Below are 27,918 nucleotides of genomic sequence, written 5' to 3'. Positions count from 1 at the left end.
GCCCTGCAGTGATGAATATTCTCAAAGTGCTCACTCTGAATGTGCATGTTGCGTGCCCTTTTCTAGGCATATTTAGCACAAAATACCCTTGCGAAGTTACAAGAATGGACTGAAAAAAGAAGGGCCAATAATTATCTACCCAAGTGTGAGATGAGGAGCAATTAGGTGGTGACAGTGCTGCAGAAAATTATTGATGATAATAACAGGGAATCAGCAATATCCTCCAGTTTGTAAGAAAGATAAACATCAGATGGGGACATGACGCTTGAGTGTTCGATGTTCCGAGCGGTCAGGGGAACAATAACAATTTTCATATGCAAAAAGGATTTCTGCATAGAAAAAGAATAACGCGATGTCTGTGCCCTGTCTAGGGAAGATATCCATGAGATGGCTACGACATTCAAGCAGTCACATGAAATGCAAGAAGTTTACTGACTGCCTTGGCATGCAACACACGTAATGGATTTCTGCATTTTGATAAATGAACATCTGGCTGTTTGGATGTCATTACAGTAAGATATAATCTACACCACTCATGTTTCATCTTTGGTTCCTTAGTTTCCAAGATAGTAGAAGGAATTAGCAGAATATTATGCTTTCTTTTGATGCAGGAAGTGGGATTTGAAATGCAGTAACCAGTTTGTTTTTATTATCATTGGATGATAATAAAAAGAGAAATAAATAAAATCACTGTTCAAGAAAGGGTAAATGCCAGAAGTTGGCAGGAGCTTGTTAATAATCAAACCTCCAAAAAGAAAAATGAGGAAGATTAGTTTAAAATCCTCAGTATATGTATAACAAAAAGAAATAATCTTCCTCCTAACAATGAACAGAGCAGATATGAATGATGAGGTGCTGGGGGAAAACGTGTACAAGAATTTCTCCAGGAAATACCTTCATCTTCAAGACACTTTCAAACAGATACGGCAACGACAGTAAAGCAAGTAGGAACGTAGTGTAAAGTAGTTTGACTTTAACGTCAAGTGAAGAAAATACCGACTGAATCTAAACAGCATGTTCCTATCTAGAACATACCTGGATCTAGTAGCCTTATCTGGGTTTTGACATCTTTCTCCCTCTCAGGCAATTAGCTTAGGTCAGTTTTCCCCTCAGCCCTCTTAAAGAATAATTCCTTTTCCCAAAATATCCTCCAGTCTGTCAGTATTTCCTGGTAATGAAATAACAAGAAACTGTTGTGTCATTGCAGGGTGACTTCTGCGCAGAGTGAGACTCATGACAATTGGTGATCCATGCAGAAAGCCACTGTTTAAACAGTTCCCTTTTCCCTCCTGCTCATTTGTCTGCTGCAAGCCATTTTTGTGTATTTGATTTATGTGCTTTTATATTTACAAAAGAGAAAGAGAATTGCTTCTCTCATGGTCCCCACCTCCCTCTTGCCCAATAATAAAATCTGTGAATGTGCACCTACAGTTTTCTGGGAGTTCCCAGGTCATACTCCTTTACTCTGTTTCCATCTGCCTCCTCCACAAGGTGAGATTTCCCACTCCTTTCCCTGCTGAAGCATCTTTTTTTTCTCCCAGTCTTCATCTCCTTTGGAATTATCTTTTCTATTTGTAGTGGTGTGTGTACTGTAGGATCTGTGTGCAGTTTCACCATACTCTGTACTTTCTCACCCTGTTTACTAGGGAAAGTGTTAAAAAGGACAAGAGCTATTATGGTTTTCCATACCATCTCTCCTAAGAGATGTTTTAGCTCAGCTCAGCTGATGACAATGACATTTGTCATCCTTTGCTGAGTCTTTAAACCATTCACTAGTACACCAGAGAAAGCTCCTATATCAGAGAATGTGAATATTTCATGAGCTACTGATAAAAATTCACTGAAATTCAGTTATAAGTAGCTCAGGTATAAACACTTCTTATCAACCGTGTTTGACACTACATTTAAAGGGCCTTGCTTTAACCTGGCTTGCAACTGTGCCAAAACTGTGCCAAAAGCTTGAACTTTTTTGAGTGTACTGCTTGATATTTCATCTTTCCTTCTAACTGAGTGTACTTACATTTCTTCTTACACCTGCAAGTTATGTTGACGCTGATCATTAACATTGTGGTTTATCAAGAAGCCCAAATAACTGAGACACAATTCACTTGGAATTGCATGTATTCCACAATGCCATTTTTTCATACAAAACCAATGAAATACTACAGTGCCTAGGGCAGAACAACAGAATCTATAACTGAATTCCAGGTTTAAGATCTGACCCACTGGTAACTGCGTCATACTGGAAAACATAACTGGCTTCTGGTATCTTAATGTAAATCCAAATTGAGGGAACAATGCCAAGGAGATATTAGGTAACACTTGCTATCAAGTAAGAATTCAGAAGTAAATGTGCAGATTCACATCTTGTCATTGAGGTGCAGGAAACCAAGAATTTTGTTTCAAGACTTTGTGATTTGATATTAGAGATTTTATTCCCCGTCATGCACTAGAGGAGACACAACCACCAGAGACAGCAGAAGAATAACTATTTCAGTCTCTGCCTTGCATAACAGAGTACCCTGGGTTACAGCCGAATGCTCTGCACCTCCAATTTCATTAATTGTCACTAGCCAGGTACCCAAGACCTGTTCATAACTGCATTACAATTCGTTGTGGCTTTAATTTTATACAAAGAGTAAAAGCTAAATTGGGCTGATACCTTTTCAGTCTCAGTAATAACGCATTCTTTTTCATCAATAGCTCTTGAACTGCTCAAAGACTCCACGAGCTTTCAACTCTGCAATATCAACACAAAGTCGAAGCTTTCAAACAAGAGAAGGACTGTATACTTCCAATGCTTTTTATTTTATTTAAGGCAAAAAAAGAGATTTAAAAAGGTCAGTAAAAATATTGGCTTCAAACAACTCCTAGTTTTTTTGATCGAATTTTAGCTCAGACCTCTACGCTGCAAATTTCACCCCAATTTCTTATAAACTACAACTGAATTTTAAGTAAATCCAACTAGCGTATTATCATGGGAAATCATTAGCAACTTTAACAACACAGATCTTATCAGTCAAAATGTACTAAGTATATTCTGTAATAAATTATCAGGCAGCGGTTTTCATTTCAGTCCCTTCCCTTTTCCATTAAGCTATTCACCATATTTGAATTTTCTGTTTAGATTGCTGGCTACTCTTTCTTTTCTATAAAAGTATTGCTGGTATCTTGGACAACAACCTTTGTCAAAAACAGTCTCTCAAAAACTGTCTTTCAAAATTTGACAACGGTTCATTCTTTCTTCTTAATACTTTCTCTGGACACTTATACTATGTCTCTGCCTGCCAACGTTATAGTTAATCTGTCTCTCTCCACTATAGGACCCAGAGTCAGAACACTGAAGCTGAAACATTCTTGTGAGGTGCAGATAACAAAAAGAAGTGCTAAAGACCTCAGAGCAGCCTTCTTGAATGACACATGGCACAACACCATAGGAAGGCATTATATGCAAATCCACTTCCATGCAGGTATCTGTATGCCTTAGCACACCAGCCCTACCTCCAGCTCTTACAGGAATACTGTGGGTTTGGGACCAGCCCACAAGTTCCAACAGTTGCGTAGCATCTACAAAGCGCTGCCAATACTTAGATTTCTAAATGTCGGGCTAGACAGAAAAGGTACTTTCAATGTGGTGAACTTCAACATTGAACTCCTGTTAATTATGACAGCCAGCTGGAGCTGTCAGGTTCTCACAACTTCTGAAAACCTTGCTTGCCAATTACCAATCCAGAAGCCTAACAGCAGATGTCTATCCACAGCTGAACATCTAGGCTTCTGCTCTCTTTTATATTTCCACCACCAGCCTCTGCCTGTGCTCAAGCTAAAATACTACACTCACAGCATGTCCATTTCTGATGTCCATAATCATTTATGTATTGAATTCAGAGCGCCTTTGAGTTTTTTTGTTTTGACGGTTTTGTTTCATCAATTCTTTCATGGGGACAAGAGCTGTGCGGAAACATTTGCTTTCACTCCTCGCTACCTCCTTTTGTAAAGTCTCGGTCTGCAATGTCTGCTTCATGTTTATTGTGGTAATATTAACAGTCACAAGCCTTCCGTTTTGGATAAATAACCTGGGGTAGGTTTGCTTAGATGTGCTTAGGCATTTCTCAAGGACAGAGGTGGGAACTGCAGGCTAGTGGTGTTTTAATAGGAACACTAATGTTTTCCAAAAGTCAGTATTTTAAATTCCCTTGGGTACAGCGTATTTTTTCTACTGTCAAGAAAACAGTAGGAAGCCTTGCAGCAATTTGCTGTTTAGAGACAACGCGTTAGAGTGAATTATTAACAGTCACAAATCACTCATTGCAGGGATATACGCATATGTAGTAAGAAGCAATATTTGGCTAAGCATGTAGGGAATGATCCCACACTGAAGCAAAGCTTGAGTCCAGCTGCTCAAAGGCACACCTAAGTAACACAGTCTGTAGGTCCAAAGGCTTGGGTTCCTGCTCATCACTAACACTGGAGGAGAGCTGCAGCTCTGAAGTAACTCATTTCTGCTGCGGGATATGGCGCTGTTTTAAGTCTTGTATCTGCCAGTGAAGTTCATTAACATGTTTCTTTGCTCTGACTCTCCCACGGCTCTGTGTTACTCGCTGACACGCAAAAGCCAACACTGTGCATTAAGGTTTACAGCCATTACAGCCTAATGCACGTCGTGCTTGGTATTCCTCTCCAAGGTAGGCAAAGAAGCTTTCCCCCAGCAATGGCACTGGCAAACAAAAATATTCCTTAATGAGGCATTTCTGGATTTGTGCTGGGCCAGTACAGCCTTATTCATGTTGCACGATGACTTCACTGATGATGTCTGACTGGATTTGTTTTCTTTGTTTTAAAGCTTTTAAGCCCCCGTCATTGGTACGGCAAAGCAGAGCAGCTCACAGAAGCAGTTCTCCAGTTGTGTGGCTGGTTGGCGCCAGCGAAGAGCTTGGATCTTCACTTAGCAGATCTCGCTTTGTATTAATTGACCGTCAAGTCATGACAATTCCTCCACTCCCCGCCGCTGCTCTTACTACAGTTTGCGTGGCCTCTACAGACAGGTCTGTCCTTGTTTGCGTTCATGTCTGCCTGAAGCATTTGTAAGCACAGAGTCACATTTAGTTCTCCTTTGAGCTGAACCCAGTTTTCAAATGATTCATTAATGTTGCCCAAGCACCAGCTCCAAGCACTCGGGTCTCTCTCAAATGCTGCTCACTGTATAGAGTATGGCTGTAAGGCCATTTGTTTCAAGAGAAGATGAGGGGGAAAAAATATCCCTTTGACTAAAACTTCCATATGGATTTGTGGGTTGGGGTTTTTTTTTCTGAGGTGGATTTTTTTTTTTTGCAGATTTTTTGTTTGTTTGTTTTTAAATTCTGCAACAGGGCCCATAACCGAGCACCTCAGAGTGAAGGCCACCTTTGTCCCCCACCTTTCCTTGCTCAGGTGCCACCTTAGTTTTGTGGGTTTTCTGCTGCTGTTTCAGGGGGTATTTTTCACTTTAGATTCTATACCTCTTTTTTAATGACATGAGCAGACTACTTCCTTTGACTCTTCATATTGATATGAAAATATAGCAGAGAAAACACTGAAGCTGTCTTAAACCACAACACTAAGTAGCAACCTAGAAAGTCATTTTTGCTCCAAAAGCTTCATCTTTAAATCAGCTCTGGGAGGCGACGAGAGACCGCAGTAATTAGATTCTCCCTGTTATCAGAATTGCATTATCACTAAATGATCTAAGAAGTCTGCCTTCTTTTTTAGTTTCCTTGAGTTTAGCCAGTGCCTGAGAACCTTGTTAGAACAGAGCTCCGGTATAATTAACCGTAGTCAATATCTACAGTATTTCAAGGCCAATTCGCATGTGCTGAGCCCAGTACAGTCAATGCAGTCCTCTGACGCTTAGAAACCAGACCCCTGCCAGAAACAAGGGAAAAGAGAAATAGAGTTACAGGCCTGAACAAAGTAAATTAGTCCTTAATTACAGACACTGATCAAGAAAAAGCACAGGAGGCTTTGTGTTACGGAATAATTGGCGCACAAAATTTCAATGAACACACAACTTTTTCTCATCATGTCTTGCTCCTTCTTCTGTTTTTTTTCCTCGTGTCCTCTCTTTTTGTCTTTTCTGCGTTGATAAAATGCATAATTATGCATTAGTTGCCATAATAAGCCAGATGGTATATTTTGTTAGTCAGGAACTCACAGGCCCTTCCAGAAATATAGCAATACTGCCGGATAGCAACAACAGAAGAGTTCCCGTTAGGATGCTGATTCACAATCCTCAGTCTGTGTTATGACTATCCAGGCTTTTGGAGGAAAGATATTATGGGCTGAATTTTAGGGTGGGAATCTTTTGTAATGAACCCCTGTTGGATCTTGCTGGTAGATTAAATCCTTTAAATGGAAGGAAACAAAGCAGAGATTGTCGGCTGGGCTCTTATCTCATATGGTGATGCTCTCCAAACATGCCACTCTGCTTTCACCTCCATTTGCCGTGACTGTTAATATTTCTGCCTTTAAAGATTCTCTGTCTCAGTGACAGAAAGTTAAAAGTTTTCCATCAACTACATATGTTCCTGGAAACTAGAATTTTTGAGGAAAATTTGACAAAGTTAGGATTTTTAAAAGAAGGTGCATGAGGTAACAATGTTTTCAAAATAAAACAAGGTTGCAAAACAAACATAGGTTTTTTGGAGTTTCTTAAACAGGTTAATCTGTTAATCTTTTGCAGTCAGCAGAGAGACACACATTTCCTGAAGACCACAGCTAAGCCATAGAAAGGTCTATTGAATACGCCAGTGTGCAACAGACTGTAGTTGAAATCCTCACTGGGGACCCTGGCTGGAGCAGGTGAACTCAGTGGAAATGTTGGCATTGATTTTAATAAAATTGGGCTGTCGACTTTAACGTTTCCACCTTGTGGGTCCTGAGATGCTTTTTGCAAGGAGTGCAGCAACATTAAAAACCGTGGGAATAGCTGTGCTCCCGTATGTGCTTTCTTGGCTATTAGCATCTGAGTTCATGTACCTTTCCAGGAAGCGAGAGTAGTGTGCATTTCTGGAAATTTAAGCCACTGCAGCCCAGCTGCTCCTCCGTGAGTTCCTAACACGATCCCATGTCACTGGCTGAAAGGATGAACTTCCCCAAGTTTCACAAAACCAAAAACTTCAATTTCAGTCCTGAAACTCTGTAGTGAGGCTGAGAGATGAGGGAAAGCATCCTGCTGCCCTGGGCTGGGCTTTCCTTCCCTGTAGCATTGCAGTCAGGAAGCATTTACCTATCCTTATGGAAAAAGCTGGAAAAAACATCAGAACGAGGCCAAAGGCTGCAGAGAAGCTAGTCAGGAGGGAAAAATCCACTAGCAGATGAGCAACTGTCTTGCTCAACATGAAGTTTACACATATTTACAGCAGGAAATTGATAGCTCACTGTTTGCGTGCATGGCAAGTCCTAGTAGAATAGCTAAGAAATGGATAAGAACTAGGAGCAGAATGATCGGTTTTTGTGTACACCTCCTCCATCACATATGGCATGACAGTATTCCCCTGCACGCATTTATTTGCAGTAGAAACAGGAGAGAAACAGAGAGATGGGGCTTCCAATTAATTTTCTCGACCTCCTTCCCCACACAACCATTGTGTTTGTTTCCCTTCGCAATCCTTGTGTTTTTGCTGGCATGAGAAAGTCAGTAGATGCTGCCCAAGCTGTGGATATCCTCGGGTCCCTTCTGTGCATCAGATACATAAATATCTCACACATGTAAATCTTCACATCTTTTGCACTGCGGAGAAGTGTTCTAAGCTAAAGCTGTTGCACAGAAGCTGTACAAAAGAAGTCAGAATACATTCGCAGAGAAATAAAAGCCAACCGTTATTAAATCTGCCCATATCACTCTTATCTACAAAAATTGTCATGACGTAAAACCACCATCTGCCAAGACAGTCCTGAAACCTGTAGATCGTTCCAGCCTATCATGACAGATGTGGAAATAACGTACAGCTCTTTCCTAGCAGCCTCCGACAAAATGCAGACTCCAGTCTTCCTGCCTCTCTTCTTCAGAAGAATACAAATCTCAAGAAACTAATGACAGACCTTAGCATTAGGAAGGAAACGTGCAATTGGTAATAAGTAAAAGTATTTAAAAGAACTGCACTAATAATACTTGTCAGGACTTCCACCTTTCAAAAATCATTTAGGAGTAGGTATCCCAATAACTTTTAAAGAGTCTTCAAGATAAAGGTTGAAAGTACATTTGTGTTAGATTCCAAAGTGATTTAAGTGTTTGAGAATGGACAGGGTTTATGACATTAAAGAACTATAAGGGAATTTATGCACCTGAGAGTATAAAAAGAAATCAATAATTTTTTAAAACTTTCCTAAATATGAATAGCCTACCTACAACTTTTAAAGAATAGCATTTTCTGGAGCAGTCCTGCTAATTTTGCTTGCTCTGAACAGCAAAACTGCAATCACACCGTGTTTTGGGCCAGCTTTTGGGATTCATCATCCGGCTTCACGGAATGAGGCATTTCATAATGGATCCAAATTGTCAAGACTCGTAGCAGCATGATTGTTCCTATGAAAAAATAAGGAAAGCACATTCGCAGATTCTTAAAACTGAGGACTATTGTAAATTGTGCTACATTACTAAAAAGCTTACACAACAGCTGAGCAGTTCTCAATGTCAAAGTCCAACTGCCAGCACTAAACATTTTGCAAAATGTAATCCAACTATGATAACAAATGAAATGGAATCCTTGAATACACAACATAGGGGTTCTGCAGAGACAATCTGAGGACTGAATAAAATATGTATTGAACCTGAAAGCCAGACTCCTCCTGATTGCAAAAGCCTCAAAAACAATCATAGTAAAATTTCTATGTCACAGAATTTTTGGGAGCAATGAGAGGGAAAATCTGTTGGGTTATGAATGGCCAAATAATGACATATAAGAAACCGTCTCATGGGACACATTACCCTGTGTGCTTAGATCCTCAGTTACTGACACTATTTACCATCAAATTATCCTTGTTCTCACAGAATAGTAGCTTAGATTTTACTTTTTTATGCTCACAGTCTAAAGAGATGACAATTAATCTTTTTAGTTCTTGATGACAAACAATCTTTTCAAATTTTGGCATCTTTCGGTGAACAGGGGCAACTTTAATCCCCTTCAGTGTCTAATCAGACACATCATCATTGAGATCTAGAGAGGAACGGGCACAATCAAGACCCTGGCGGGTGATGGGAACCCTCCCAACACTGCTGGGCATCCCATAGCTGTACCTGCAATAATTCTGCTCCCTTACAATGAGTTTAATATCGCAGGATCTGAAGATTAATGGATTGGAGGCCAGATGGTGGCCAGGGTTGGCATCAGGGGTTCCTAGTGCCTTACAAGATCTCTGTGCCTGTTTCTGTGAGACCAAAACACATACAGAAACACCTCCCCAGCCATCAAAGAAAGCTGCAAAGAAACACTTGCAAAAGGGGTCCCACAGGAAATTTTTGTATGCCTGGAAAGTAACACTTCACACAGTTTGGATACAGCTTCGTCGCCCATAATGAGGAAACTGTTTTTTTCAAAATTCTTACATGAACCAGCCTTTCATATTTTAATAAGCAGGTGCAAAAAGAAACAATTCAAACTTCACATTTTATTGATATACAGTTAAACATGCACTGTAGAGAATGCACGAAGCAGTCATAGGGCTTAAAATTACAGCTTTGGGAAATTCATTTCCAAGGCTGTTGAACAGAAGATCCACATACCTCGCTTTGGGTGCCTGAAGCCTGCTATACAGCTCTTTTCCCCCATTATTGCAATACTTTCTAGAGATCTGTATCCACTGACCTTTTCTATGCTCTGTAAATCTCTTGTGAGGAGGACTGTCGTCACAGTGCCACATGTACTATGCCATAGATAACAAGCATTTTGCTAATGCAAGTGCTAAATAATAATAAAGACTAATGTTTCTTTGATATAAAGTACACATGGGTATTTGAAAGACAGACGATAATGTAATACTCTAGCTTTTTCTTTCCCTGTGAATTGGCCAAATCTTAGTGAACAATTTTCAGCAACTTCAAATGAACAGGATTAGAATCTCTGGTCTGTTGTCTCCAAAACGTGGTATCTGTTAGCAGGCGTATTTTCCTGTGTACTCTTGGCTGAAGATGGTAACTTATGCCAGAATGGCTTCTATAAAGATGCACAGCACAAGCAAATTGCATTTGTTTTTTTAAAAAGACATTGGAAAGATCAGACGTCAGTTGACACACCGGCTAATAAGAGACGCCTAGGAGTCATTTTCTGTTCTGTTTTGCTTTTACAGGGAGTACAGAAGTACAGAGAGGAAATTAGGAGAAGCCACCAGGACATGCTCTGATAGTGCCTTTTAAGATAAAATGCTTATTGAGTCCAACATTGTATTTAGAAAGGTTTTTGTGCTAAATCAACAGGTCTAATGTGATATCTAGATTTCCAAAGCTGACAGAGGCCTAGAGATACATGAAAGAAACTTGAATAGTTCACAGCAACAGCACTGAGCTTTTAAAGTTGATTCCTAAGGCTGCCGGGAAGGATAAAGGAAGATAACCCTTGTAATAAAGCGCAAAAATCACTGTCTTCACTCCCTTCAGCATACATCATCTCCTGTAAGCTATTTAGGAACTAGGATCTATTAGGAACACCATACTGCAAAAACAGACTCCAAATATTTGCTACTTTTGAGCCCAAAAAATTAATTTGTTTTAGTTCAGTGTGTCAAAGCTAACTGTTCGAAGAAAGGGCCAAGAAAAGGCATCATTATTTAAAATAAAAGTTCACATTCTGCTTTGCAGCTTCCAATTTAGCCATCAGCGATTTTCCATCTCAGACCCCTCATTTTTATATTCTTAGTTTTAACCAGAAGCCAAGAGACCATTCGTTAAATGCATTAATAACGTGGGAGTAATTTGCATTCTCACATCTCCTAGGCGGCAAAATTATTGGAAATTAGTAGAACAACAGTGTCTAATAATTGCTGAGAAACACATTGAGTCCATTTGAGGTACAACCATAACCCAATCTTGATAAGGTTTATCATCTTTCCTCAAGAACAACAGCCTGCTGAAAACAGCTTGGAAGGTAGGCTTTAACATAAAGGATGACTTTTTTTTTGTTTTGCTTAAGAAACTTCTTACACCTACATAAGAGTCACTGTGCACAGAAGAGAAAGAAAGAATGGGGTGAATATTAAGTTTCCTGGAGTGTCTGCCCCAAAAACTAAGGATGAAAGGCAACAAAAGGAGAAGTATCTCACTAGGTCCTACATTCCTGTGGGAAGTGTGGAATTTTTTTTTAGCGTTTTTCTGAAGCTCTTGGCAATTCTCTGCACTGCACAGTTGCGGTACCCAGATGCGAAGCAGCTGACTAACTTCGCAAATATGGAAGTGGTCCAATGCTCCCTGCTCAGCAAATCTTTGTGAAATGCCCAGGTATCTCTCCACCAAAGCATAACCAAGGTTTACTCCTGGTTTTCTGTTTCTGGCTGTTCCCATTAGAAGCTTTGCACTCAGAGTCTGTCCTCAACGCTTTTTGGGTACCTATTGTTTCTGACATTTCTTTATAATAGTGTGACTGGCAGAAGTAGGGAGGTGATTGTTCCCCTGTACTCAGCACTGGTGAGGCCACACCTTGAGTATTGTGTCCACTTCCGGGCACCTCAATACGAGAGAGATATCGAGGTGCTGGAGCGAGTGCAGAGGAGGGCAACGAAGCTGGTGAAGGCCCTGCAGAATAAATCTTATGAGGAGCGACTGAAGGAGCTGGGACTGTTTAGTTTGAGGAAGAGGAGGCTGAGGGGAGACCTCATCACTCTCTACAACTACTTGAAAGGACACTGTAGAGAGGTTGGTGCTGGTCTCTTCTCACAGGTAATTAGCGATAGAACAAGAGGGAATGGGTTCAAGCTGCAGCAGGGGAGGTTTAGGTGGGACATTAGGAAGAAATTCTTCACAGAAAGAGTGATCAGACACTGGAACAGGCTGCCCAGGGAAGTGGTGGAGTCACCATCCCTGAATATGTTTAAGAATCGTTTAGATGTGCTATTAAGGGATATGGTATAGGGGAGAACTTTGTAGACTGGGGTTGATTGCCGGACCCGATGATCCCAAGGGTCTTTTCCCACCTAAATGATTCTATGAATATCAAAATTCTTTTAATTGTGACAGGACAAGTGCTTGAAAGGCAGAGATGCACTGGGAAATCTTCAGCATAAGAATCCCAAATGGAAGTAGCCATAAGATGGGAAGAGAATTAGTGGACAGTCTCATTTATGGGAGCTAAATGGTGACTGCTTGTGACAGTGCTGACCTTGAACCACAGGTTTGCACCAGCACGGCTGCTCTGAGGTTTTTCCAGAGGGAACCACATTTCACAACCAGCCTCATTCTGAAGCAGGGCACCTCAGATGCTGTAAAAGCGAGTCATAATGTTTTCTTTAGCCCCCTCAAATATATGTTCATCGTAGCTGAGAATTATCTTATTACTTGTTGAGGACTAATTATATGTGAAGCAGTGATCACAAGGAAACAGCTGCTGTAACCTTGGCCATTTTTTTGTGTTGTCTTATTATGTTGCTGTTTATGGGTGTCTTTTATTTTCATTTGTGTTTCAGCCCTGGCACACATGACAGCTTATGGCTGCCATGTTCCACAGTACTAAATGCACTGGAAAATACTGGAGGAAAATAAAAAAGTGCTGAAAAAAGGCAACCTTATTATAGGCTTTATCTCTTTGGACATAAATCTGAGGTTTTCAAAATGTCTTCTTCCCTTATCCCCTGTCCTGCACTCACCACCATTTTCCCCTCAGCATATTTCTTTCCAGTGGGTTTCTCCCTGAGTCTTGTTTCACTCAGTTTCTCCTGTCCCCCCGCCCCGAACTGAAGCTCGTTTTCATTCTTCTACTTCAGTGTATCAGCCACATCATTCTCAGCAATGCTACACTTTCATTTCCCTTTCCGGGAACCGAACAGATTCAGATCCACCTGCTGGTGCCAGCTGCGCTGAGTGACATTTCAGCTATAAATTCATATCTGCATTGGCTGAGCTGTGATTAAAAGATGTGACAAGAGGTACCAAAGGCATACCAGAAGGCACAGGAGATTACTTTGCTAAGCTCTCTTATGTGCCGTTAAGCTCTCTTATCTATGCCAGGGGCTCTTTTTTTTAATAATTGCTGGGCAGTATTGTCTGATCTGCTGGAAGATGTTATTTCTAAGGTCGAGCATCTTCAGTTGCTGCAGCCACCCAAAGTGAGTGGGGGGGAAAGCCAATTGAAAAACAATTTTTCATACTGAGGAAGGAAATGAATTTGCAATTTCTTATTTCCAAGTGAATTCCTTAGCATGGATTGTGAGGCTGCAGGTTCAATGCCATTAGGACCTGGCAGTCAAACTGCAGCATGCGCAGAGCTCCTGTTGGACAACAAACCCGGAGGAAAGGGCAGCTGGCTCATCCAATGGGAGAGATCAGATTTATAAAGCCTGTATTTCTCCCAGGCAGTGTAAAACAAATAGACTCATCCTAAAGCTGATGCTTTAATGTGGAGAATAGCTTCCTGTGGGAGTCGTTCTCAGAATTTCACAGGCTGAATTGAGACACTTATTTAGCCATCGTTTTGTGTCCTACGCTTATGAACATGCTTCATATTTTTTTTCTGCTCCTGTCCTCAACTGCAGTCAACAGACAAAGCATTATAGATGTTGTCGAGCGCCAAGTGCTTTGATCATGACAGCAAATAAGGTTAAAAAAATGCCTCACTGGGCAATGGCCTGCTATTCTTTCTACCACAAAGTACAAGAGCTGTAAAAAAACAGTGAGAATGGGCCTTTTGTGACTCTTACCCATTGTCCAGTGAATTCATCGATGAGTCACACCTTGGTTGTACCATGTCAGCAATTAAAGGTATTGAAAATGTTAAAACAGGTATTAGCAACTATTGAGGTCCTGGAGGTTTTCCAGGCAATTTCAATCAATATATTCACACTTTTCTGGAAAGGGAAATATGGCTTGTCTTCTACCTTGCAGGACAGCACTAACCATTTAGTCATTTAATTCTGGAGCAATGGATCTTCCGTGTTTTGTGGGTGGCTTTTTCGTTCTGGTTTACTTGTTTTCATACAGTTTGGCTGCAAGGAGCACAGGATGCCCCTGCCAGAGGTGCAGTGTAATCTTTATGGTTTTCCTGGGAAACTAATGATGACTTTGAGCTTTTTTTAATAGTCATCTTCAGTATGTACACATACATATGTATTTTTTAAACTTAGGCTTCTGGAGAAATATACCAACATGCATGACAGCCCTCCTTGCAGTCAGTATTGCTAGATGCAGGAAATTTTCCATAAAAATGGGGTTAAACGTCAGCATGGTGCTGAGCTTAAACTGACCAAACCCTACTTAGCAATCTGCTTCAGAGCAAGTTTATTTCCCCAAGAAAAAAGATTTTGATTATTTCAAGATAAAATGCAAATGGTAGCAATATCCACTTTTGAAATAAATTGCAACCACCGCTGTCTGCATGAAAAGAATCAAGGATTCATTTGTCCATAAAGCTCTTCCATCAGTGTCATCCACTTCCCTGTAAAATACCTGAATGCTCACTAATCCTCGGACAAATGATGTTTTATTACTTATCGCTGAAAAGCAATACTATCACCTTGCAGGTACATTGCTCCGCGCAATGCTGAGGCAATGGAAATGATTAGAGGTGATTCCTTTTCCTCTGCTTTATCAGTAGCTGGGGATCATTTACAGGTAATTTCCTGCCTTTTGGCTGAGGAACTGGAACTTCAAAATTTTAAGAACGGAGAATGTCCTAAGGCTATCATTTGCGCTTTGCAAGAGAAATTTGAGGAGATGTCTAAAATCGCTGTTTGGATGGTAAACTGAGGCACAGTCATAAGACCCAGGAATTAGTATCTGCGCTGTTTTCGTGTAGACGTACATGCTCACGTTGAGTTCAGATTGTAATAGAAGGTGGGACTTGGCATATCGAGGCTCCACAGCACTCAGGCAAAGTAGAAAATAAACTGTTTTCTACCAGGGCAGCATTTCAATAACGTTCAGTTCCAGTCCTCTCTTGTAATGTTTCTGATCATTCTGAAGAGCAAAGTATCTTGTGTGTTATGTGTGCCTTGGCATCTTTAAACAGTAGACCTTTGCCTTTTGGCAAAATAAGACATGCCTGTTGACACTTGAAAAAGAGCAAGAGCTCAGGTGAATTTGGCCTCTTTGTTCCAAAGTTGCACCTGAGCAAGATCCCAAGAGATGATGAATACCTGCAGCTCTTACTGACCTTCCCTTTGCTAATGTAACTCTGCTGCTGATGGTGCAGCACTTTCCCGTTACTCACAGCTTCACTAAAAGCCTTTATGACATCTGGTTAGTTGCAGCCTACCTGAAATCTGATCATAGTACACATCAGAGGAAGAGTGTTCACTGCGTATTGCTGAGTGTGCCTTCGTTGATCGTTAGTCATTCCAAAATGAAACAGGAATGCCTTTGAGTGACATATATGAGCAAACTCAGTGCACTCGCAAGCTCAGCATTTTCCACCACCTACTCAATGTGCCCCATTTATTTCAGCTAATTCATACCCTATTCTAAATTGAACGTAATGAGTACAGGTAACCATACATATCGAGAATTTACAGGGCCTTCAGATGGTGTAAAGCAGCTGCCAAAGACTGAAGGGATTTTCAAACACACCTGCCCATGAACCGCTGCTGTTTGGAGTAGCTATCCTGTCTCCATACACTATTTTATAAGACTCCCTTAGTAAGGTGCAACCTATGCCAGCATCTGCTATCACAACATGCAGCAAGAGTTTAACACTCCAAAGATCTGGTACCTCGTGTTCCCATCTATGACTCCTCAGGCAGTCTGCAAACAAGCGTATGAACCTTGACAAGCAATTAGGCACCAGCATGACTCTGTTAACGATCGGCAGTGAGACATGCCTGCCTCCTGTGTCACTGACTGCTTGGTTTCAGGGTATTTGCTCTGCAGGAAGAAGAAGAGAGGTTTTATGTGTGTTAATAGTGGCCAATAAATTATAAGAAACAAGCAAATGAAAGAAAGATTATACTGTCCTGCCTCGAAAATATTTAATTCCATTGTAGAAAATGGACCAGCTTCAACATGATGGAATGTGAGGGCCAACTCTTCAGAGCAGCTAGGGGCCTTGGTGTGTCATGGCACTTTTCTGAATTTTGCTTGTCCTCCGCTATCAGGGCAGCTGGCACTCAACAGCAGGTGAATTTGCCTTGTGTTTCCTCCATAAGGAAGAGACATTAAAATACTTCCTGCATTCTTCCCTCTTTACTTGGTATTCCTCTCCTCTGCCATCTAATCAAAGGGACTGAAATTCTTGCCTTAAATGTACCTGTTGCCTATGTAAGAGTTCTGTGCTAGTACAGCAGTCACTCCTCAGTTTCTCTTGGAAACTTAAACTTTTCACCTTAAATTTGTTTTTTTGTTCATCCTCTCTTTCACTACTCCAACTTCCCTACCTTTTCGAAATGTCACTCAGCCTTCTCCCTTACCTATCTGCCTTCCCAAAATACCTGGCCTTTAATTTGTAGAGAATAACTTTGTAAGTTGTATCTGGCAGTTCCATGGGTAGGGTTACTTTCGGAAACCTCTCGCATTCACATTTCACAGATTTCCCCAGGCTTTTTGTTTGGACGACCAGCATAAATTCAAACAGTCAGGGTACAAGCAGTGTCAACTGGTACAGGAACCTTACCAGAAGCTCTGCAAAAGATTTTTGTAGGTATAAATTGTTTTAAAGAAGTTTTTCCATTAGAAATTTTAGACCTCAAGCAAAATCAGAAAATATTGCTAATGTTCTTCATTATGATCTAGTGAATTCCAAAACTTCCAAATGGCTTTAGAATGCAAAGCTCTATTTCATCTGGTCCTGGGAACAGTCGTCAACATGGTTTGTAAGCATAAACCACCGGGTGAAAGACTCCTGAGACCGTTTCATATTTCAAATGAAAAATTAAAGCATAAGAAGGTGACATAAATATCTCCTGAATGACCTCTCATCATATTACTTAACAATAAAATCACACTTTTCTGCTCCAAAACTGCTTACGCTTAGTCTGTGTGTGGACAGCCCTCAGGGATGTGGTTGGACCCAATACAGAATGAACGTTTAACCAACCAATCAGTCAATCACTTAACATTCAATAAGCATTTAACCACCAAGAGAAGAAAAGTCCTTTAAAGCCTGGGAGTTATTTTTCACCTCATGAAGACAACCACCACTGTGGACCCCCAAGTATAGTACAGAGACGAGACAAAGAATGAAAACATTACACCCATAATAATGCCCAGGCAGTGTAAAACTGAATGAAAATAATTGAATGAAAATAAGCACTACTTATAATTGAAACTTCCCATGGTATGCAGTTTTGGTGTGTATAGTTTAATTGTTGCCTGCCTTCATGTCATAACCTTTTGATGAATACTTTATGTAGTTTTTAGAAAGGCAAATGGATTACCTGGATGGTGTCAGAACATGCCAGCTGATACTTCCTAAGTCACCTGACCAGCAGAGCCAAGCAGATGAGGCCCTCCATATGTAGTTAGAAGTGGCTTCGCGTTTACAGGCCCTGGTCCTTGTGGGGGATTTCAACCACCCTGACATCTGCTGAAGGGACAACACAGCAAGGCACCAGCAATCCAGGATGTTCCTGGAATGCAATGATGACAACTTTCTCCTCCAAATGGTAGAGGAACCAACAATAAAAGGTGCTATGCTGGACCTTTTTCTCACCAGCAGGGAAGGGCTGCTGACCAACGTGAGGCTCAGGGCTAACCTTGGCTGCAGTAACCATGAAGTGATAGAATTTAAGATCCTCAGGGCAACTAGGAGGACATATTCCAATCTTATGACTCTGGACTTTAGGCATGCAGACTTTAATCTCTGCAGGGATCTGCTGGACAAAGTGCCGTGGGACAAAGGTCTAGAGGGAAGAGGGGGGGGCAGGATATCTGGTCATTATTCAAGGATCACTTTCTCCGTGTCCAGGAGCAAACTATACTGACAAAGAGGAAGGCAGGAAAGAATCCTAGGAGACCTGCCTGGATGAACAAGGAGCTCCTGGACACACTGTCACACAAAAAGAAACTTTATAAGGACTGGAAGAAAGGACAGCTGCAATGGGGACATATAAGGAAGCTGCCTGAGCAGCAAGAGACCTGGTGAGAAAAGCTAAAGCTCAGTTAGAATTAAATCTAGCCAATGAGAAAAAGGGAAACAGCAAAAATTTCTATAGGTATATTAATGGGAAACGGGAGAACTGGCAACAAGTGATATGGAGAAGGACGAGGTCCTCAATGACTTCTTTTCCTCAGTCTTCACTGGCAAGTGCTCCAGCCACACTCCCAGAGTCACAGAAGACAATGGCAGGGGTTGGAAAGAACTGCCCATTGTAAGCGAAGATCAGTTTCGTGACCATCTGATGAACCTGAAAGTGCACAAGTCCGTGGGACCCAATGGGATACACCCATGGGTACTGAAGGAACTGGCATACGAGGTTGCTAAAGCGCTCTCTATTATATTCCAAAAGTCATGGCAGTCTGGTGAGGTCCCCACCAATTGGAAACTGGGAAACACAATCCCCATTTTCAAAAAGGGAAAGAAGGATGAACCAGGGAACTATAGGCCAGTCAGTCTCACCTCCGTGCCTGGTAAGATTATGGAGCAGATCCTCCTGGAGGTACTGCTGACGCAGAGGAATAACGAAGAGGTGACTGGGTAAAATCAACACGGCTTCACCAAGGGCATATCGTGCCTGGCAAACCTGGTGGCCTTCTATGAGAAGGTCACAACATCAATAGACAAGGGCAGAGCAACTGACGTCATTTACCTGGACCTGAGCAAAGCCTTTGACACTGTCCCGCATGACATCCTGGTCTCCAAGCTGATAAAATATGGATTTGATGGACAGCGGATAAAAAATTGGCTTGATGACCGCACCCAAAGAATGGCTGTCAATGGGCCCATGTCTAAGTGGAGGCCAGTGACAAGTGGAGTCCCTCAAGTCTCAGTACTGGGACTGGTCTTGTTTAACATCTTCGTCAGTGATATGGTCAGTGGCATAGAGTGCACCCTCAGCAAGTTTGACGACGACACCAAGCTGTGTGGGGCCGCTGACATGCTGGAGGGAAAAGATGCCATCCAGATGGACATTGACAGGCTGGAGAGGTGGGCCCATGCCAACATCATGAAGTTCAACAAGACCAAGTGCAAGGTCCTCCATCTGGGTCGGGGCAATCCCAAGCACCGGTATAGGCTGGGCAGTGACTGGCTTGAGAGCAGCGCTGAAGAAAAGGACTTGGAGTGCTGGTGGACGAGACGCTCAACATGAGCCGTCAGTGTGCACTAGCAGCCCAGAAAACCAATCGTATCCTTGGCTGCTTCAGGAGAAGCATGGCCAGCAGGTCGAGGGAGGTGATTCTCCCCCTCTACTCTGCTCTGGTGAGACCCCACCTGGAGCACTGTGTCCAATTCTGGAGCCCCAACTACAAGATAGATATGGACGTGATGGAACATGTCCAGAGAAGGGCCACGAGGATGATGAGAGGGCTGGAGCACCTCTCCTGTGAGGACAGACTGAGAGAGTTGGGGTTGTTCAGTCTGGAGAAAAGAAGGCTCTGAGGAGACCTTATAGTGGCCTACCAGTACCTGAAGGCGGCCTACAAGAAAGCTGGGGAGAGACTTCTTAGTATGTCAGGTAATGGTAGGACTAGAGGGAATGGATTAAAACTTGAGATTGGTCAATTCAGACTGGACATTAGGAAGAAGTTCTTCACCATGAGGGTGGTGAGACACTGGAACAGGTTGCCCAGAGAGGTGGTGGAAGCCCCGTCCCTGGAAGTTTTTAAGGCCAGGCTGGATGGGGCTCTGAGTAACCTGATCTAGTAGGAAGTGTCCCTGGCCATGGCGGGGGGTTGGAACTAGATGATCTTCAAGGTCCCTTCCAACACTAACAATTCTATGATTCTGATTCATTTTTGGCCCTGCTACTTAGTCTGTACAAATCCTGCTGAAGTCAATCCTGTGGATGCAAAGTGAGCAGCTCCCATAAAACTGCCAGGGACCTCTGTCATTGAGCTGCAGGAGTCTGAGCACATGAGCAAAACCACTCTCCTAAATAAGTAATGGGGCTTGAACCATTACAAACAAATAATTATACTCAGGCTTCTTGCATTTCTCTTCTCAGCACATACTGCCAATTGGTTGTCCTGGGGGGAAGGATTTAGGATGTATTCAGTAATGACACTGAAAGTGAACATTAACAATTAATGCAATTCATTATCACACTATTTTAAAATGAGTGCAAATTCTTTTTTTGAAGGGTATCCAAGCCAATCTCATTTAGAGTAACTGCTAACAATAACTTTACCTCTTTGTGGTGCTTAGCATTTACCGAAATAAAAATGCACTATTCTGTAATTTATGAGAATTGATTTCAAGGTCTTAGTGAACTTTTCAGAAAGTGCAAATGTCTTGGGTAAGCTGCTTAGGCTGGGAGTCTGACACTCTAACTGCCATTCAGGAGACATATTTTATTCCAAGAGAGCTATTAAGGTCCGTAAAGACCATTTGAAGTACCGAAAAAAAAGTGTGTAATTCAGTGAGTAAACATATAAAAATTTGGTATTATGCAGTGTTTTTCATTATCAGAAGCCTTGCTGTTCCTACATTGAATCAAAAGCACTCACCAGCTCTGACCACCTATTTACAACCTCACAATCAATTAGTGCATCATTACTGGTTACTGCAAGATTTACAGGAAAGCAATGATAAGGAAAAATAAACGCAAGCAGGAAATACACAATTATTGAAAGTCCCAAACTTCCTAATTGTTACTTCTCATTAAATATAAATGGATGAGAAATGTCTGGCTCTAATCCTCTTGTCAGACCACCACAGGGTAACAAAATGATAGATCACGTCACACGGGCAAGCAGTTTTTCTCATAAGAAACAAGCCAGATGATCAATTAACTTATCTGGATTCTGCTAAGGGAAAGGGATCCAAGTGAGTTTGAGAGACGAATTCAGAGATATGAACCTAAACCCTGGTGACAGTTTAGACCTTTGCAGACACAGCAAAGCTTCCTGGAACTATGCAAAGAGCCAGATCAGAAAATCATCATGCTGTCATCTTGACAAGAAGGTGAACGCTTTCTCTCCATCAAGTAGAGCCATTGATATAATGGATCATACTGTTTGCACCTAGACATTTTTTGTAGATGTGAATTTGAAAATGCACAAATGGACTTTTTTGTTCCTGCTAGTCTATGAATGACCCACAAAGTTCAGAAGTTTGCCATGTGCAGTCAAAACCTTTTTAAAAGAGGATGTGTTGGTCAGCAGGGACTGAGCTCTATCCAGAACAGTACGCAGCAAAAGATAGTTTGGTAATACACATCAACGTGAGAAGCAGACCTTAAATATTTTTCCACACTATATCAAATTTGAAATTGAATGGGAACACACTTCAGTTAAATGCCTTGTAGTTCACTGTCCTTGCTAACAAAAGGCAAAGCAGTAATAGAAAAAACCCACAAAATTTGAAGCATTTATGAAATCTAGTAGAAGACAGTCATTTCAAGTCTGGTCAGTAATTCACATTAATTCTTAGTCAATATGAAAGCTTTGTCCATTTCTGTTTTTTCTTCTCCTGTTTCCACATATTTCTTTTGAGAAAAAAAGAAGATACATCCTAACACACATTTTAGTTTTATGCCTTTCATTCCAGCTTTACTATTTTTTCATCTGGTCCCAGCTGTGTTATTACTTCTTCATGTTGACTTTGCCATCCAGCAGTAGGTGAATAAAACAGATTACATTGGCGAGTACCATATGAAAAGTAACATTCATGCTGGAAGAGAAAAACATCTTCTTTGGCTATTGCTTAAATCCACAATTCTGACTTCAAAGAAACTGGAAGCACCAAGACCAGTACAAATGGGAGTTTCACAGTAAAGGCATATAGCACATAGGCCCTCACAGGGTTCTCAGCTTCCAGTAGGATGTCTCTGACCATGGCACTGCAATGGTTTCAACCGTCAGCGTGTGAAATGTATCCCCTACCCAGCAACCCAACACAGGAGCAGAAGTCAAGCTTGGAGGCCAGGACTGGAAAAAAGGTGCAGTGCATATGCGCGAGCTGATTCAGATGGAGGTGACACTGTGTCCATCCCACTTGGTGTGTGAGCCACGGTGGAGCTGCACAGCTGGGTTAGAGTCTGGTTCTTCTACTAGGAAGGACAGCAGAGGGCTGGGCATCTTTTATGAAGTCTCTGAGTATTTCAACCAGAGAGTTTAGAGCATCTCCCAGGCATTTCCTACTGCTAGGGTCTGCTCTCGTGTGTGGGTCAAGGATGTGCAAGACCTTTCTGTCATACTCGATCATGGAAATGGTTCTTAGCATCAACCTCAGGGTCACTGCAGTGATGGTCTTCATTCAGACTACGGCCTATCTGCCTACACCTGACTCCAGCACTCACTCCTATGTGGGTACCGCACGCCCTGACTCCTTGCTTTTCCTAAATGTGCTTTTTTATGATAATTTTGAAGATCTCACCTGTGATGCTAATGCCACATCTGGACAGTTTAGCATGGGATTTACACACAGGATAAACCTTTCTACGCAGTCAGATCTTTGTGCAGTTAAGAAGCTACTGAGCTGCAGTAAGTGACAGTATGAGAGCTTATAATCCACTTTCGGGGTAAGAAGTGATAAATGATGTTATTCTGTTCTGGTTTGCATTGAAATGGGGTGTGAATGCTTATTTACACTGTGCAAGCTGCAGGATGGTGACGGATGAGTGGTAACAGTTTGTACATCTGTCCTTCCAGCTGTAATGTAAGAAGCCACTCTCACACCTGAACTTATTGCAGCACAGGGACATTCAAGACCTGTTTACAACAGGTGATCACGGTATTAGAAACTCCGTTGAAAACACTCTTGTGCCCTTTGAATTGTACCCTCTGTGAAAGAAGTCACCATTTACTCAAAGACGTTTCTTTACATGCACTGTACGTCCTCCCCTTGCTCACAGCTTTCTGTAGTGGATTCCCAGCACAAGGACAATCTATTTTTTTCTTGCTTGAGCTATAACCTTTTTCAGGTGTTAAGTGTCTCACAAGCACAGGGCAAAAGCAAATGAGTACTTACAGCCCATACATGATTCAAATGCTGGCCCTCTCTCAGTTACTATTAATCACCAATGCTTCTCTCACTTACTGTCAATTACCTAAATCTTAGATTTTTATGGTATCATGAAAATCGAAATGAGTATCGCCTTCTCCTAACTTGTAACTCATTCCCAGCAGCTGTGTGACAGAGAACCCAGCAGATATCCTATGTGAATCTGAAAAACATTACAGTCGCCTTTCAAGTACTAGCACTTAAAAGCTAATTAGGGTGCCTACGCAGAAAACCACTTTATAGAGGCTTTACATCAGTGGGACTACAGGTGAAAAAATAATAAAGTGATAGCAGCAGGCTGCAGTTTTCGCTTTTAGAGGAGGGAGATATTTACAGAGCCAACACTCAAACTCCTGTTTTCTGCAGAATAAGATCAGAGCCATGTGACTGCTTAGCAGCACCATGACAGATGGTAGCTCTTGACTCTTGGTGGAAACCAAAGGGACCAAAGCTCTTCCCAAGGAGTTCTTAGCTCTACATAGGAAATATTTCCATGTTCCCCGAAGGCCCCTTGCACATTTGCTGTGTTATTTACCCATGTCTGTTTAAATAATAAATCTCTTGGGGCAGGAGCTGCCTCTCACAGCATGTTAGCACAGAACTTTGCTTTTAATCTCAGTTGAGGCATTTAGCTGCTACTGTTAAGAAAAAAGGTAAGACAGACTCTTTCCGGTCTCAGAAATGACCACCTATCTAGAATAACAGTGTTTCAGATGTCTCATTTGAAGTTTATTTTTTTCTTGTTTATTTATGAATTGAAAATACCCATCCCCAAAAAAGAAGCAATCAAGAATGAAGGAATAGATGTCTAACATCAATTTTAACCTAAGCTTTTGTTGTTGGCTACAATTTGCAGAATCTTACACAGAGACACAGGTTTTGGGGTTGTTCAAATAACAGGTAATCAAACATAGTTCCAGGCAAACCTGCAGAACTGGGAAAATTTATAAAGAATTTCTCCAAAATACTTCTCTTCTGCTGAAAGTCAGGAGCTATTTAAAAGGTAACCAATGCCAGCGTTTGTGGGTACATATAGGTAGCGTAGTTGATCCTACAAAGAGAGAAGATGAGGATCACAGAAAAGTTCAGCTTGAGGATCACAAAAAAGAATCCTTCATTTCTCTTTAATGATTTCTTCCCAATAAACCTCTTGCAAAATGCACTTTAAAACCTTTCCGTGAATCAAGAGCTTGCAAACAGTAGGGGATTATCAGCCCCAAGGCACGAGGTGCAGAAAACAGATAATGGACAATCACAAACTTCAGAAAAATCTCATGCTAGCAATTTCCCAGCAGCTCCTCCCCTCTCATTACCTTCCAAAAAAATTACCCTCAAGGCTCACTCAACCTTTAACTTGTCAAACTGAGAGCAAAGGAGATGCCCCAGAGTTTGGGTAACCAACAAGCAGAATCTGACGCAGCAGCACTGGTACCAGATGGGAGTGCCTTTCTCCACTAGCATCCCTCCAAAACAGAGGTGCCCTCAGGAATCCCCCTGGTCCATAAAGTGCTCCCTGGGGAGGCAGTCCTCAGACCTATGGCAAAACCTGCCTGGCTCTGTTTGGCAGTATTCTCCTGATGATTTTATTCAAAGCAGCGCGCACTGTACATTTACTGGAACCTTATTAGCCATTTCAAGCAAAGGGAAGCATTTCGGTTATTGTAATGTTTCAATAAAGTTGGCGATCTGCTGCTACACAGTGACAGGAGTTTTCCTGTGTGAATGATTTTGAAATATTGCTGTTTAGTTTTAGTTTAAATCACAACAGGGGACACCAGCTTTGATATTCGTCTCGAGGCAAAATGCTAAATTGAGTTGTTATCATGGTGTTTTGATGTGTTTCATTGTACTTACTCTTTTTATTACATTTTGCAAAAATTTAAAGAAAAAGTAAAAACACTTAAATATTCAATTTAGAAAAATACAGAAGTTGTTCCCCTCATAAAACGAAATTCTGACAAAGACCTTGAGGGGTCAGATTATAGCTTGATTTCCTGCAGCAATGAAGTTTGCTGCCTCTGTGTGACCTCCTGACTGCCAGTCCCAGTACTTACTCTTTTCTCTCATTGAAACTCACTTCCCAGTATCAGCCAAATTTTGGTAGAGGTTTTGCACATATTTTAAGCTTGCAAATAGGCAGCTGGATAGAAAATCCACTTCTTTTGCAAAGCGTATTATGTTTTCATGTTTTGTTTATGGCATTAGTTTATTTAGGGTGAGGACATGCTGCTATGAGCTATTTTAGTATAAGAAAAAATAACTTTGTCACTGGAAAATGGACACAACGTATTATGGGCTCACGTTTCCTTCCTCAAGCTGTTTTCCTTCTCCACCAGGCTTGTGAGCACAATCCCGTTTTTTTTCTGGGGACGGAGTACACACAAAGCTCATCTTAATAACAAAGAGAGCAGAGATATCCTGGCTTTGCAGGAGTGGAGGAGAACAATTACACTAGTGGAGAAAAAGTTACATACAAAGAGGGCTCTGTTTGGGTCTTATGGATTTCAAGCAAGAAGACTATGAATAAATACGGGGTGAGCAGTGCAGGTAGAAACCCGGTACTACTGCCCTGCTACATCACTCATGGCTCTCAAAACAGAAATCCCAACAGACTTGGCATGGTTTTGCACTACATGCCTCTGCAGATTGGCAGCCAGGAGTGAATTTTGGCAGTTATAATCCATCACAAAATAAGCTCCCGTGATATGATACTCATTTCAAAGTGCAGTTGAAACTGATTGATGTCAAATTTCATGAGGGATGACCTAAGGCAGAGTGCTGCACACAAATAACAATTGCTGCACAGCACACGACTGTTGGTTTTTGATATTTTTTCATTAAAAAAAAAAGTTCTGAGATGGGTTAAACAAGTGATACTGCAGGAAGGAGAAGGAGCAAAGGCTATCTGCAGTAAAGGGTGGCTGCATTCCCTCTTCCTTCCCAGTCCTTCCAAGCTGGAGAACACAGGGACAGCCCTCATTTACCTCCTGCATTATTTATTCCATTTATTCTTAAAATAAGTATTCTTTTAAAAAAATATTGTTAATAACATCAAAAGAGGAAGTGAACATGAAATAATATATTTTGTCTAGAAAGAAATGTAACTTCTCTCATTCTCAGGCATAACCAAACTCTTGTCTGCAGAAGTTAGTAAAACACTTTCCTTATAGGGCAAATTTTGGCATGGATGTACAGTTTCATTCTGCCCACCTCCAGAGTCAGGAGTAGTAACTTGAATGTAGGTAAAATGTTTCAAACCTAAGATCTGCACAGGTCAATATTCTCTCTCTAATTGTGAATATGAAGGCAGGCTGTTCTGTATCCTCTTTTATTATTGTTGTTTGTTGTGCCCTGATACCAGTTGTTTTTCTCCTTGTTTTTTCATTTTTCTCTTTTACTTTCCTGCCCCGGAAGACTTCATTGTTTCATTAGGTTCATGCCTGGCCATACGAGGAGGATCCGGAGGGGATGAGAAGGAATAGTGCAAGAACGGAGCAAAGAGAGTCAGACTTTGCCACAGAGGATGGAGTCTCAGCCTCCCCTTCCCGCTGTGTTTGCAGCATCTGCTGTTACCCTCTCTCTCGCGAGCTGCAAAGCAGAGGTTTTGCTGCTGTGCATCAAGCCAAGTGTAAATACAGATGGCAAACCAGGACCTGGATCTATAATGGATGACTTCTGAAACTGCTCAGAGATACTCCATGAATATTTTAGTTACAAATAGGTAATAACTCAGCCTACGAATGCAATATACATAGAGGTGCTGTTACATGGGAAATGAACATAGTAAATCAACACAGCATTTGTCCCTGTTTTTCAAAGAATGCCTAAACTTTCTTTCTAACTTTTGAATACAAGGAGAAAACAAAGTGTCTTTTCTCTGTTACAGCAATTTTGACTCTGCTCCCAGACATTTCAATGGGAGTGGGGGGGTCATTCAGGACTTCTGAAAATTGGATCTTGCATGGGCTCTTACATTTGAAATTTTTTCTCTGTGTCCATAAACAAAAAAGCTTTATCTTAATCTATACAAACCCCACTACACTTTCTCTCGTTTTTTGTTTGGAGGTTATAAAAATGAAGGTTTGATTGATCAAAATAAAGTAGGAGGAGACAAGAACTTGCAAACTATGTACATTGTTTCCAAAATTTACAACAGGTGCAACATTTCTTTCCCATAGATTGTCACTTGTGAAATGTGCTAACTGATTCGTGTCAGTGTGGAACAGTGTTAGGGCCACAGGGTGAAGTGTGACCTTTGATTGTTTTGTCTGTATGGCCGCAGACGAGACGGTGTGTCTATCGCAGACGAGACGGTGTGTCTATCGTGTCTGTGTTTTGCAGGAGCCACCTGGTGAACATTCTAGAATCCTGTAAGGGGGGGATACACCCATTTTTGGCAAGGGCCAACCATTTTAGAGACAGTTATGAATATGTATTAGTATAGGAGATATAAACCAAAAATGGGGTCTGTAAGGTGTGTGTCTTGGTTGGGCAGAGACCCCCGGCACAGCCAGTGCTGTTTGCTTGCCTTTGTTCCTTTAATAAATTATAAATTCTAGTTGGAATCCTGTTTGCGATTAAATCATTTATCACAATTTGGGGGCTCGTCCGGGATGGTCTTAGTTCCTGAATTCTGACTTGATCTAGG

This window comes from Larus michahellis, chromosome 3 (genome assembly GCF_964199755.1).
Source record: "Larus michahellis chromosome 3, bLarMic1.1, whole genome shotgun sequence".
NCBI lineage: Eukaryota > Metazoa > Chordata > Aves > Charadriiformes > Laridae > Larus > Larus michahellis.
Note: the sequence above shows the minus strand (reverse complement) of the source record.